The sequence below is a fragment of the Struthio camelus genome, chromosome 15 (genome assembly GCF_040807025.1).
Source record: "Struthio camelus isolate bStrCam1 chromosome 15, bStrCam1.hap1, whole genome shotgun sequence".
Taxonomy (NCBI): domain Eukaryota; kingdom Metazoa; phylum Chordata; class Aves; order Struthioniformes; family Struthionidae; genus Struthio; species Struthio camelus.
In genome coordinates this window covers 14644486-14658273 of record NC_090956.1, presented here as the reverse complement: position 1 = coordinate 14658273, position 13788 = coordinate 14644486, and the positions used below count along the sequence as shown (strand labels likewise).

Here is a 13788-nt window from a genome sequence, read left to right as displayed (position 1 = left end):
CCAGCTTGATTTCCATTCTTTACAGGGACCCACAAATGAGCTTATGCCAAGTTTTGTATTATGCATGCTAGAGTGACAGGCCAGAAACTGATAGGTTAAGATCACTAACATCTGAAGATAAGATGCAGCATTGCAGCTTAAGTTTCCTTTCTGAGGTACTGTGTATTAAGGAGAAATGCTTAATCGACGAGAGTTATGCAAGGCACAAAGCAATCATTAAACACCAAACACCGGTTATCCTTTTGAGTATATAAACTATAGCATGTCACTAGAGACAGTAATACACTGTCTCGTCAGTACATGACATTAAATGAGAAAACTGCATTTTTGGACTACAGAATATAAAAGCTGTTCAGGAAACATATCGCTATGCCCTTTAGACCGGTTTTCCATTTTAGATGTGGAACAGGAGTCAAACTGATTCATATTTTACTAATGCTGGCAGATGTCCTGCTCAAAGGATGACTGCCAGTTAGTTCACCAGACTACTAAGCCAGTCTTTGAAAAATGTAGCACCTTTAGCAGATTGTCTTATCTCCAGTTATTTAAATACATTTGTTTTACCACATATTTCATGATAATATTCATAACTGATAACGCTGAATAATTATGATAATGATTCCAGAATACATAATGGTGACATATTGATAGGCTATGGCAAAAACAAAATGGGAGCTGTGCTCTGCTCAAATTAACACATAGCACAACCTTTATCTTGAAAAAAGCCTACAAAACAATACTATCACACATCAGTGGGCTGGGTTGTTTTTATGACCTGCCTTGATAGGTGGTGACTGCCTGGAGGAAAACCACAGCTCTGAGAAAGTCTGTAGACAACAGCATCACTGGAATATACGACAGCTGCAGCTGTTGATAACTGAAATACAAAGGTCGGTGTTTTTCCCTGACAGCTTATGGCAAGATGTTTCTTCCCCAGCTGTCCATTCGAGACAGACATTTACAATAACAGGAGCTTTCTCAAAAAGACCAAAGAACTCCAAAAGATACCTGAGATGTTTTTTCCCGGTTTTAGCCCATTCCTTCCTCCCTTTATAGAAGGGTAAGCCAATCCACTTCCTCAGGCCTTTGATACTGTGGTTAAGGTTATTTTTTACATCCAGGACTGATCTCAGTTTCAGTTGCTTCAAATTGCACATCCTGCATTGAAAACAGAGGCTAACATAATTAGAAAAAGTTGAGAGTGTTACGAAACACTGCCATCTTTGATTTTTAAATCAGGTCGGCCATGGCTGAATGTTGATGATTTTTGACAGTTGTCAGATCCCTGGTTAATGCCTCTTTAATTTTATGGCTTAAAAGAGAACTGTTACATATCTAGGCATAAAGCTTTCCATCAGAAGATCACAAAACATGTTACAGACAGATCAACTCACACGACAGTTGTGTAGTCTAAAAACTAAGTGGCTAAATGCTGAAATCAAGCAATCAGGCACACACAAAAAAAGAACCCTGCAGCAACTTGCAGGTGTTTTGGATTTATACCACAAAATCACAATAGGGGAAATGTTAAAGAAATGTGACAATTAACATTTTTACAGAAAAGTGATTACACAAAGAAAAATGTTAAATAAGCTAAAAGAAATATTCTGTTATTGCCGAGGGGCAATAATTACTTCAAATGGCATCTCTCAGATGAAATGTCTTGATCTTTCCATCATCAAACTCCAGAGGAATTTTTGTCTTTGTGTTGTAAATGAGGGGTAAAAGAAGCCATATGGCTGTTACTGTGGGATGGAAAGAGATTTGCTAATGATGTAAATACAGCTTGCTTTGTCTCTCTTGTCAAGTTGGTGAACTGTAGTATCATTTATTAAATGATATTGCATAATAATATAAATAATAAAATAGGGAAGGAGAGTAAATAATGCTTGGTCAGGCAATGGCCTCTAAGAAGATATGTCTTCAATTCTCAATTTTATTATCTGCCATGTGTGGCCTACAATAATGCTCTCCTAGGCATGGAGAGGAAGATTTTTCCGAGTTCAGCATCCGTTTAAATATGAACAAATGAACATAATTAAATGAATACAATTATGAACGAGGTCATGATCACTATTTAAAAAAAGATCATCTCGGTAAGGCGACTATCCAGAAAATGACCTTTGAAACTCATTCTGAAAAAAACACCTTAAGATTTTTTCACTAATCGCAGAGTGCCATCTGCAGAATATACACAGTTCTTCTCTTTTTCCCAGCTTTTCTACTCTGTTTAGATCGCAGAGTTCATGTGTATGTTTAAAATTTACACCCTGCAAATAGCTCTGTTCACTATCAGTGGATTCCTTGTAACAGTTAAGAGTAAGCTGGTGTAAATGTCTTTACATCTCTAGGGCTTAGAGCACAGTTTCTTTTCGGAAAAAGAGTAGTTCTTACTATTCTCAGCATGTAGTAGGACTTGACTGGGCAGCTAGAATCTTCCAGAACACTATATTTCAAATGTAACATCTTGCACTGCAAGAAGAAAAATGGCAACAACTGGATTTTTTTTTTTTTTGCTTGAAAACAGGATTTGCTAAAAAAAAAAAAAATCCCATAACACTAGAACCACTAGAACTGTCAAGCAAAAGAAAACAAAGATGGAAAAGAATATGTTGAAGAGAGATCAGTACAAGTCTCTAATATCACATAATTTGGAAACTTCTCTGTACTCTTATATCTACAAGTCTGTAGCAGAAACTGCGTTTACAGTCCATGTAATAAGATGCTAATTTCTTGACTCGCGATCAATGTGACATACGGCTTGGAATATTTGTATTTGTTTCATTTTGGGCACTGATGACATTAGCATTTCCAGTCCCACACCAGGGAGACACAAATCCATTCTCCCAGCTACATTTCTTTATGGATTACTTGTTCCGATCTACACGAAGCGAGTAAAGACACGCTCCTTGTTTACATCTCTGTCCCCATTCCCTCTTTAAAGAGCACCAAATATAAAATCTCATGTACCGATTACTTCAAGTCCTCTGAAAACTAACAATGCCAAGTCATATCTGGAGAAACAAGGGTGTTTCCACAGGCTAGCAAGCCCGCCATTCTTGAAAGCCTGCCAGGTTTAAATATTTGATGATCAGACATGGCATTCTTTCTCCTAATCAATTCTTTTTTTAGATACAAGTCTGGAGAGCCTTGGAAAGTGCAATCAGGCAGTGCTGGAGACCTGCAGAGGCTTCCCACACCAAACAGTAATTAGCTACACTTGATGGGAAATGAATAGGAGAGGCAGAACTCTCTGACCCATTCCATTAGAAGCACACTGAAGACACAAAAGGGTTAGTTTGCCTTGAAATAAATTGGCTTTTAAGCCTTTGCTTTAGATCCTTCACGTTGGTGGCATTTGTTACTTAAAATTAAATGAAATGGAAACTTTTACGTAGTTTAAATATGCAAAACTCTTTATTGGAGGGCGGTGGGCAGGTGATCCACACATGCAGAAAAGTATCCAAGAGATGTCTGCTTACAGACCTGGCACGTGTGAACGGTACCGTGGACGCATGCAAAAGCAGGCAGGGTTTGGAACCTGGCCAGAGAATAAGTTATACCACTGTTTTTAGAACCACATAGAGTATGCATAGGCTGTTGCAATATAAGAAATACACGGAATACTGCAGAAAAGCGTGTCTGAAGTCCCCCTTTGAAAAGAACTTAGGCACTTTCAGCTCAACTCCCCTCCCTCCAAGAGCCAAATATCTATCCCATTCCTTTCGGCAAAACAATAGCCAGAGGAAGGTTGGTGCTTTCCTCTTTATCGAATGGCTGCAGGGGCAGGCACTCATGCTGAATGTGACAGCCTCCACTGAGGGGACTCCCAGGGGAGACAGGGACATTCTTCAGTGTTTGTCTCGCAACTGGTCTCAGCTGGCCCAAGTAGACTGTACAAGTCTTCTGAATAGGGTCTTGAGTAGTGGATTTCTCTCGTGCAGATTCCCCTCATCAGCAGACTATATGGTATTTCATTCACACTGGTTTAATAAAAGCTCGATTGTCCTTTGCAAATGGAACAGCATCAACAAAGAGAACCAGAACTGAAGACCATGTAGATCCGCAGATGTACATGCACGATAGAAAGGGATCGCACCCCAGTTTGCCCACATCCTTGGTGAAGTGTCAAGTCTTATGACACCTTTTATTGCAGAGAACAGATTTTAGGAAATTATTTTGCTCTCACTGAAGCCAATAGCAAAACTTCCCGTGTCTCCCACTGGGATCCCAGTGAGACTCATACTGCATTCAACAGCTAGAGAAATAATTTGTGAGGATAACAAAGTTAATAGATAACAGTGCTCTCTGCCCCTGCATTTCTCTTATGGGCCCCATGGAGATAAGTTTCACTGTGATAGCTCATTAGCATAGCTTTCCTTTGGGCCCAGAGTTTTATACTCTACATTTGACACTGTTAGACTATGATGTAAATACTCAAGTCTAAACAATAGAAGGGATTTATGATGTGATGACTCAAGAAAGAGCATCAAAAATTCATTTGAAAGACAGTCAGTGAGAATTCTGATTTGCACAAATAGGGGGATGACCTAAGCAAGGATGAAAAACTCTCCTTACAGAGCAACAGGATTGACGTGCCTTACGATACCCACATAATAAACACTGTTGTTGTTGGTGGTGGTGGTGGGTTGTTTTTTTTTAACTACAGCTTGTCCTGATGAAAGATGCTTGTTTACAATCCCCATAATGTTCACGGGTTGTTTTTTATGGCACTTCATATTTCTCAAGCGCACAGCGGAACAGAGATTGTGAAAAAAATGTAGCTGTGCTTTATTTCAAAATGCCGTACACTAAAGATTATTGTACAGTCCTTTGGGTGAAGTCCAGGACAGTGACAACTGATGTCAGATCTATCTTCTTGCAAGGAGATGAATGGGATGAGATTATAAAAGTGAACGTTTAAATATGATTCTGCAGTCCTCAGATATTGTTTTTATAAATCAGATGCCTGATAAGAAAGTAGGTGTGGCTTTATCAAGGTGGGAAATATATGGGGACATTAGCAGTCATACTCTTGCATAATTGCATACCTCTCCATTTAAAATGGTGCTGCATACACCTGGGAGGAAAACTTCAAACCACTGTAGAAGGAGGGGTCCCTATACAACAAACCATCTAAGCATATATGACAAAATTCAGCTGAATGTATCAGAGCAGAGCACTGCTCAGATACTGCACTGAGTGGGTACAGATCTACTCACTTTCTGTAACTTATATCAGCACAAACGTTCACATAAGGTACAGGAATATGTATGCAGTCAAAGATGCACACAATTCAATATACTGTCTGCTCTAAACTGTGAAAAAGAACTTGACTACTAACAAAACTGAATGAAAAGCTTCCTTCTAATTTTGAATTTTTATCAGGAGATCAAATATTGAAAACTGTGCTGAGAAATACCTGGAGGGAGGGTTCAAAGAAAAGTCAAAACCTCCTATGGGAATCTGAAGGAGAAAGGAGGTCATAAGATATTCATTTTGTATAAATAAACAATCAAACGTGATGTACAATTTTCAGCAAGTCCCAACTCCGTTACATGAATATGGATTGAGACGCCTGGTAGTCATTACTGGGGGAAGGATCTAGAACGGAAAGGAGCCAAAATTATTGTGAGGGTGCTATAGCTCTTTCAGGAAAAAAATTGCTTACTTGATTTGGTACCTACTAGGGTCAGTACTTCCTAGTTTTCAGTGAGCTAGTATGACCTTGTTTCTGCAGAAGCTATTATAGCACAGCTGAGCTATTACCGAATATTCTGCAGCAGAGTGGGACTAGTTACAGTTATTCTCTAGGTCACAGCTCTGATAAGCCAGAAAGGTCCTTGTGATAATGCTGAACACACAATATTTCCCAACAATGACTTTGATATCATCATCAACAGGAGGAAATACTTTCCAAACCTTTTGTTTCAAAGGGATAAAGCAAACAGGAAATACTCAACTACTCTGCTTCCAGTCTTTTTCCATCCATTTCACTACTTCCTGTGTATGTCTATTTTGGGCAGAGAACTGTTTAAGAAAAGTGCTCTTTTAAGTGTTCAGCTTTCCTGCCTACTGAAGGCAGTTTGAGCCTTCAGTATCTCTGTCCTGGCTTCTCCATCTTCCTAAACCCATTATGCAGGAAGGGGCAGGAGCAAAAGGAGGATTAAAAAAATATTAAAGAAAGAGCGTTCACAACATCTGTTTCTTTTAGTTATTTCCTTTTCTCCTTTTCCTAAGGGCTATCTTTCATAGCAGAGAAATGTTTCATGAATACTCTCTCTGTAGTGAGTCTGGAATCCTTTGACAATGGGAACTGAGTGTGCAGGAGTAGGCATCACAGTACTTATTTTACTCTTTAATCTGACAATTCTAGATGTCTGATTCCATTAGTTATTTGAAACAGGTTAACTTCTGGCTCTGAATTTAAAAAAAATGAATTTCATACTGTCTAATAATGAGTTTCCTGTTGTTTTTAGAAAATATGGAGGCATTAGTGCAACATTAAAAAAAAAATAGAGAAATTCCCATTTGTATGATAAATGTAAGGAGAGAAGGATTTTGTGTTTGTATCACAGTAACGCACCAAACTCTTCACAGTTAGGAAAGGACAAGAACAGGAAGGTAAGAAAGATCTTTGCATAGAGATGGAAGCTTAAAATGGTTGTAGTTTCAGCTGATGATGAATTTGAGGGAGCTGCAAACTGTAGTGCAGAAGTGTCACATTTCTGGTGTTTCCTTTGGGAATATTGCATTTTTTTTTAATGATAACATCATGGCAGCTGACAAGGAAAAGGCCAAGACAAGGATGCTCTGATCAGGGAATTTTCTACGCTTACACTCCTTCCACCAATCATATTTTCCCAGAAGAAATTACTCAGTAGGAAACTGTAAGAAATTCCCAAATACATGGTTTGAATTAAACTACATTTCTAGAAGGAAATCACTTGGACACTTCCTACTAGTTCATCAAATCAGTTTCCATCCTGTTCATTTGTTTCTTGTTCTTACAGCCACATAGCTTTTCATGCTTTTAAGTCCTTCCTGTTAATCTGAAAATATCTTTTGAGAGTCTGAAAAAGATTTCACAGCGAGTCTATAAAGAGCCACTCCTGTATGATACTGCTCCACAACAATAATCACTTATGCACGCATACTCAAATTTTACTGGATGTTGTATTCATGATAAAATAGCTATTAGAGGTGTCTTACATCCTTAAGCCTCTTGTAGAAAATAGAGAAAATATGTCTGAAGCAGAAACACTTACCAACTCTGATTTTTTCAGAATGATACCGTACTCAGTTCGATTATGAATTAAGATGATCCCAGGACTTACTCCTGTTTCATTTGACCTAAGTGGGAGTGTTGTCACTAGGAGAATCAATGTCACACATAATAAACACCAAAGCAAAAAGAGGGCTCCCATTCGTCTCTAGGCTTTCTCTATATATCAGAGGTGTACTTCAAGGACTAGAGTAAATGCAGTACTCTGCTTTGGTTCCTTTTTAAAATTTTCTCCTGATAAGGAAAGTAGCTGTGTGTTACTCCATTAATCTTCCACATGCAGCCTCAAATTCCAGACAGACAAGAATCTGCTTAAGAGGATGCTCTTACTAATCATATAACTCTTTGTATGTGATGCAATACTTAGCCCAGATACATAAATGCCTCAGTGGACCTCAGGCTGTATACATGAGAGAAATAAAATCTTCATACATACACAGAAAGAAGTGCTCTTTAAAGTTATTACAATGAGCAATGGGGTGATTCCCTCATGCTAGTGTTAAATGTGCTTCAATTCCACCAATACTATCATTCAACAGCCACTGGCATTACCATCTCAGGAATAGGTTTAAATGGTTAGTTTAATTATTATTATTATTAGGTTGTGAATGTCTTAATTTCGGCATTGGAGAACAGATATTTTAGGCCAAATAAAATGTTCAGTTTTTTGCAATCTATACATTTCAGTTCACATTCTGTTTTGAGCTGATGCTGATTCAAAAGGAAACTGTTTTCAATTTTTCACTTTGGCCAAGCAAACTGAACAAACAGTCCCTCAGCCTTACCGTTCTGTTGCCAGGTACCTAATTGTTCAGTGACGACTTAGAGACTCGGTTATTCTTTGGAAGAAATCAGCCACAGTCTCCAACTTAGCTCTTGTTTGGAGTTATTCACAATCTTCTCATGTTGAAAAGAAAAAAAAAAAAAGAGGTATTAATTACATTTTCCAGTTCACAATTATTTACTCAACTGCTTTTGTAACAAAGGAAAATGTGACGATAAAACTGACTTGCAAATAAAGATATATAAACTCGACAGTGTTTAGATGTCCCAGCAACACCTGTTATTTAAAACTGGAAATCAATAGAAACATTGCGTGGTCCCAGGTTGCAGGACCACTTTCCTAATCTACCTGAACTTGGTACACATATTCAATCTGTATTGCAGCTTTTCTGACACGTGGCACCTACTCTGGGAAAGAGTCACCTGGGAGAACTGAAAAGCAAGATCTTTCAGCAGGGATTTGCATGAGTCAGCTCACTGAGAGTGCATTACATAAGGAAAGCCATGCTGAACCTACAGCAAGACTCCTCTTGTCATGTCACATGTCAGAGACTTTTCCAGTTCTTCCATCTTCGCAAACTACACATGTTTTTCTGCTCTCTAAGTACTCTGTTGTTTCTCTAGCAGAAGAGCTGGGGGCAGCCAGTTGTTTGGCATAGAGAGTAAAAGGATCTGTGTGATTTCTGCAAAGCAAATGGAGAGCAAGAGAGAACAGCACAGCACAGCACAGCACAGCACAGGAATAATGCTCCTTTGACAAGACAGTTTCAATGCTTGGATGATTCCTCTCTCTCCTTTTCTCTTTTTAATTAACTTCACAACTACTCTTGCCACTGAGCAGAAAAAATGCTCTTGCACTGGAGTATCATCAGTATTACTTTTAAGCCAGGTTTATCTTTGTGTCCATTCTCACACTGTCTTCTGAAGAGCAGAACTATACTCCCATGTTCAACTCCTGTCGGAGCCTCACCTTAGACTATATACAGTGATGAGGCCAGCAAGAGTGCCATGAGCTGTAATTAATCCTCAGTTGCTAAGGATTCAAGGGTTTGGTGAAAAGGTTTTATAGATTCAGTTTTGCAGCCAGCATAGCCTTGTCTGGCTCCCTCCCACCTCTCTATTTGGGGTCTTTTCCTTGAGAAAAGCCAGCACGTTCTGAAAGGAAGAGTTGCTTATATGAAGGCGGAATGATTAACACTGAGGAACAGCATTCACTAGTGAGGCAAATCATCAGCTCACTGCTGTGAGGAAATGGTTTTGGATAATCTTGGACAACTAGGAATTTTTTATGGTTCTCAGCTACCCTACCCCTGCCTCAGAGATTCTGAGCAGTTTTCAGCTTATTGTATCCTGGCACTTAACGTAAGACCAAGCTTTGTCCCGAAGCCTTTCAGGATGGCCTTGTCTTACGTTCACAGTATATATGAAAATGTCTTTAAATATTTCACCAGAGAACGCTGTGCCGTTGGGAATGTTGCCCAGCGCTGCCATGTTCTCTTAGCTGTTTTTGCTGCTGCGGTTTCCTGCAGCTGAAGTAATCTTACACAGGTCACCAGAACTCCCTGTTTTATTGAAGGCTCTGGTTACTGTTAACTTATCCCAGTAGCAAGGGAAAAAGGAATAAAATGGGCAGTTCACCCTGTAGGTGAGGACAAGCCACCCTTCTGGTTTCTTCTTTCTCCAGTACTAGTCAGCATGCCCCAGGTTCTGAATTAGCAGTCCCTTTGGACACTTAGAAGCACATTAGCAGGCATGACACGCGACATAATTATTTGCGCTATCTACTAGACTAAAGAGCACAAAACAGGGGCCGGGGAAAAGAAGGGAGAAAGTTTTCAGCTCCTCCTATTGTTCCAGTGGACAGGATTGTTGCCTGCTTTCCATCGCTATGAGTAGCAAAGGCAGGCTATTCATTCTGTTCCACGCCATTAGTAAGCAATACACGTTTTCTGTTATGGATGCACAAGCGCATCTAAGCAATCCTAAAGAAATTTTGTAGCGTTAGGTGCCACACACCGCCCGCAGCTGCCCTCCCGCAGCTCCCTTGTTTCCTGCTTATGCCTCCCTAAAGTCTCGTTCCAAGGCGGAAGGTAAAAACGTCCATGCTAGATACGACAAATCGTTAATCTTGGCCTCCGTGCTTGTCCTGAAATGTATCTGTGCTTCACTGCACGCTAACACAACACCACACTAACTTTGGCCTTTTGCATAGCTTTGGCTCAGATCCTCATTAATGTGAACAAACAAACACTGAAAAATAAAAGGCTTCTGCTATTCCCACAAATTTTATACCAAGCCAAAGCGGATGACATCTTGCAAGCAACACAAATGCTTCTGCTCCCCTAAACTAAACATCTGCCATGTAGGTCCTTTAGCATGTGGGATCAATGCAGTCTACAACACAGACAATTCCAGATTTATGCATGGTTCACTAAATCTAGTCCCTTATTTACTATCTGCTTGAGGATCTTGTTCTAACCCTTTTGATGTTGACACAGTCACTACTCAACCTTCCCCTCATTTTACAAGCAAATCCAGTAAGAATCAGGGTTTCACCCAAGTAACTCAGTCCTCAGAAGCAAGGAACTTACAAGGCTCAGCTTCTAAAGAAAATCACTATTTCACTTTCATTGGAAGCTTTATATATGGCAAAGTACCACCAAGCTGTCTGATTGCACCCTCAGGAAATTTTATTTCCATTTAAATATACAGTTGGAAAAAGAAAGTTCAGGGCTTCTCCTCTCTTGTTCCAGGCCTACCTAAGGTCTTTCCAGAAATCTTTGCCAGGCATTAAATTCTCCCTCTAAAAAGGCATCTTGCTCCATATTACAGATCTGATTCTTTTCCCCCCAAAATGTCTTGAAAGTGTTTATCCAAGTTAGCCCTTTGCCCCTGTCACTCACATAATCTTCCTTTTGTCTGTCTCCAAGTGAAGTCAGGGAATCGCATAAGACAAACTCAGCAAAATCCATTTGTTTGCTGTAGCTGTAGAGGTCAGCCAGGAGTGGCAGGAGTCTCAGGAGACTGGGAAGATGTAAGAGAGGGCAGATCTCTCCTCAGCTGAACCTGCTAAACAAAATAGATACATTTGATTAACGAGCAATAAACACATTCAGTTTTCAAACACAAGTGCATCCATAAGGGAATCTGAACCTGCTTTTTCTGGTTTAAAGAAAGTTGAGTCTTTTAAAACAAGTCTGCCGAGCAGGGGAACGAAGGTGGTGCTGTTACACTAATGCAGCTACCAGAATGGGCACACTTCACAGGAAAAAAGGTGCTTTTATAGGTACCAAATAAGAATACATTCTGCAGGTATGAGTACCTTTATATGGATGTAACTATGTACTTTAGGAAGACCAGTTAATACGATTCAGGCTGAAATGGTCCAACTATTTTGCTAGATAAATACAGCTGACAACTACGTAGTTCATAAATTAAACTGGTACGCTATCTATATTTAGACAAGTATTCTGGATCCCTGCACAAATGCACGCCAGGAGATATTCCAGCACAAAATAAACTACCAGCAAATACAAACAGTCCTCCTAAGTGTGATGATTTTCCTGGTAGTTCAGTTGTAATTCTGTCGTTACCTTGAGAGAGACCACAGTTTAAGGGTGAGCATCTTACAAGGGGCCTATGAAATGTCATTTGTCTGAAGTGACCCTCTCAAAACCCTACATGGGATCTTGCTGACAGCTCAAACCTGGCCCGCGTTAGAGCGGAGGGAAAGCAGCAGTGGGGATGGGAGGAAAAGGACCTAGAATGGATGTTAAAGAATGTTTTAACTCAACTTACATCTTCATCTGCAAACGCTTTTCAAATGCTGAACTAGTCAATCATAACAAACTCTTGTGGGACAAGGGAGTGTTTTATTTTCTCCATCATTCAGGTGGGAAAGTGAAGATGTAATAAGCTTAAGCAAACTCAAAGCAGGCAAAATGGGAAGAAAGTATTTCACGTTGTGTTTAGGGAATTTGAAGCTATCAGCAGGAGCTGCAAGTACTAATCTGTCATGTATATCACACAAGATTTGCTTTCCTGTAGGTTATACAGAACCTATCCTAGCAGAATTCATAATGTAAAAGCAAAGACCCTCTGCTGACTGGCATCATAGAAACATGCTGTGCACCAACCCTAGCTTGCATCTCTTCTCTTGAAGTCAACAGGAGATTTATGAGTGAGTTCACCTGGGAAGCTAGAACAGTAAGGGGAAGCTGCAGGAATGCCAGGAGGCACTCACCAATTTCCTGGAATTCCTGTTACCAGGCTGCATCCTTGGGGAGATTTTCCATCGGCGAAGATTGATTCTGAGACACAACCACAGCCATTAATGGAACTATTACAATCACTGAATTTCGTGCTGAAGTAGAAACCTTCTTACAAGCCTCCACATATCTGAACTCACTCAGCTTTAGTGCTCTGTCACTCCTGTACAGTATCAGTGGGAGCAAGGTTCAGTGCCTGTTGACCTCTCTGCAGGACTAAGGTCAGACGATAAACAAATTTAAGGAAATAGTTTTAATAAATAAAATGAAGAGATGTTCTCATGTAATCATCCATACACAGGTATCTTGGAGGACTGGGTTCTCATAGTACCCTGTAAGTCTATGCCAGTGTTTTCTGGTCTCTGGCCTACAGACATTTAGGATACTACGGACTATTTCTTAAAGTAACAGAGAAAAGTAAGATATTGCAAATTCACTGTCCCAGGGCCCACACTATATTGGAGACAGCTCAGTGGTCTCCCAGTCACAGAAGTTGGAAAGCCACTAACCCAGACTGTCTCCATTTCTGATGACTCTATCTATTGTCAGAACTCCTGTAGTCAGCATCACTGTAGCCATTAAACATTTACTCTGCAACCATTGCACACCATGTTCCTGCCTTTTAAAAAATTTAAAGGCTCACTAGTAGAGGGGGAATCTTGTTTAAACAACACACCTATTTGGTGGCTCCGTCCTTGACTGAGAAACTGCTTATATTGGTTTTCCCTCAAGGGCTCCACTTACAGTAAGCACAATTAAGGCTAAACACTATCTACTGTGTATCTTCATTAGAAATTGCCTTTTGCTTTTAGCTTTGCGTTCAGGTATAGTCTGTTCTAGACACAAGCCATCCCACACTGATTAGATGCTGCAGTTCAGTATCTAACCCTTACGATTGAGTGGATAGGCCTAGATGCTGCAGACTCTAAATCACAGTACAATGCCACTACTCCCCCCCCAAAAAAAATACTCCAGAAGATTTTAAATCATATTCCAAATTTAAGCCAGAACGGTTGTATCACTACTACCTGGCACATCAATCTGCCTCAGAAGGGGAAAAGGAGGGTGGTGCAGCATTCCCAGCAGTGTGGAAACCCATCTTCTCATTTCCCTAGTTCTCTTCTGCATCAGCTTTTGTTTTTAGGGTCATGATGGGGGACTTTGTCAGGAGTACATAAAGAAGGCCTAAATCTACATCTCCTGGCTTTGTCCTGAAAGTGACTTCTGCTCTGAGAAGACACCACCAGGACAGGATACTGATAAACTATACTTCCAGATTAACAGGAAAGGGTATCATTTTTCAGACTTGTGTGTGTCTGAACGTGTGCTGGTTTAGTTTTACTACTTCCTCTGCAAAAAGTATGTTGCACAGAGGGAAACATGCTATGAATATACCTCCTTCCAACAGATCCTATTTACAAATCACAGAACACTAATTATCAGGTGACAGGT

At 40.0% G+C, this 13788-nt stretch overlaps 1 protein-coding gene across 4 annotated transcripts in view; it reads right to left on the bottom strand.

Moving 5' to 3' along the window:
* The window catches only part of CARHSP1 (calcium regulated heat stable protein 1), an 85062-nt gene that overhangs the window by 42898 nt on the left and 28376 nt on the right, over positions 1 to 13788 (bottom strand). For 2 of the 4 annotated variants that reach the window (XM_068908601.1, XM_068908602.1), the window contains 3 exons: positions 10972 to 11137; positions 8071 to 8182; positions 1009 to 1158 (listed from right to left, as the gene is read on the bottom strand). The gene's annotated coding sequence lies outside the window, so the exon portion shown is untranslated. The remainder of the gene's footprint in view (positions 1 to 1008; positions 1159 to 8070; positions 8183 to 10971; positions 11138 to 13788) is intronic. The other 2 variants (XM_068908603.1, XM_068908604.1) reach the window with 2 other exon arrangements.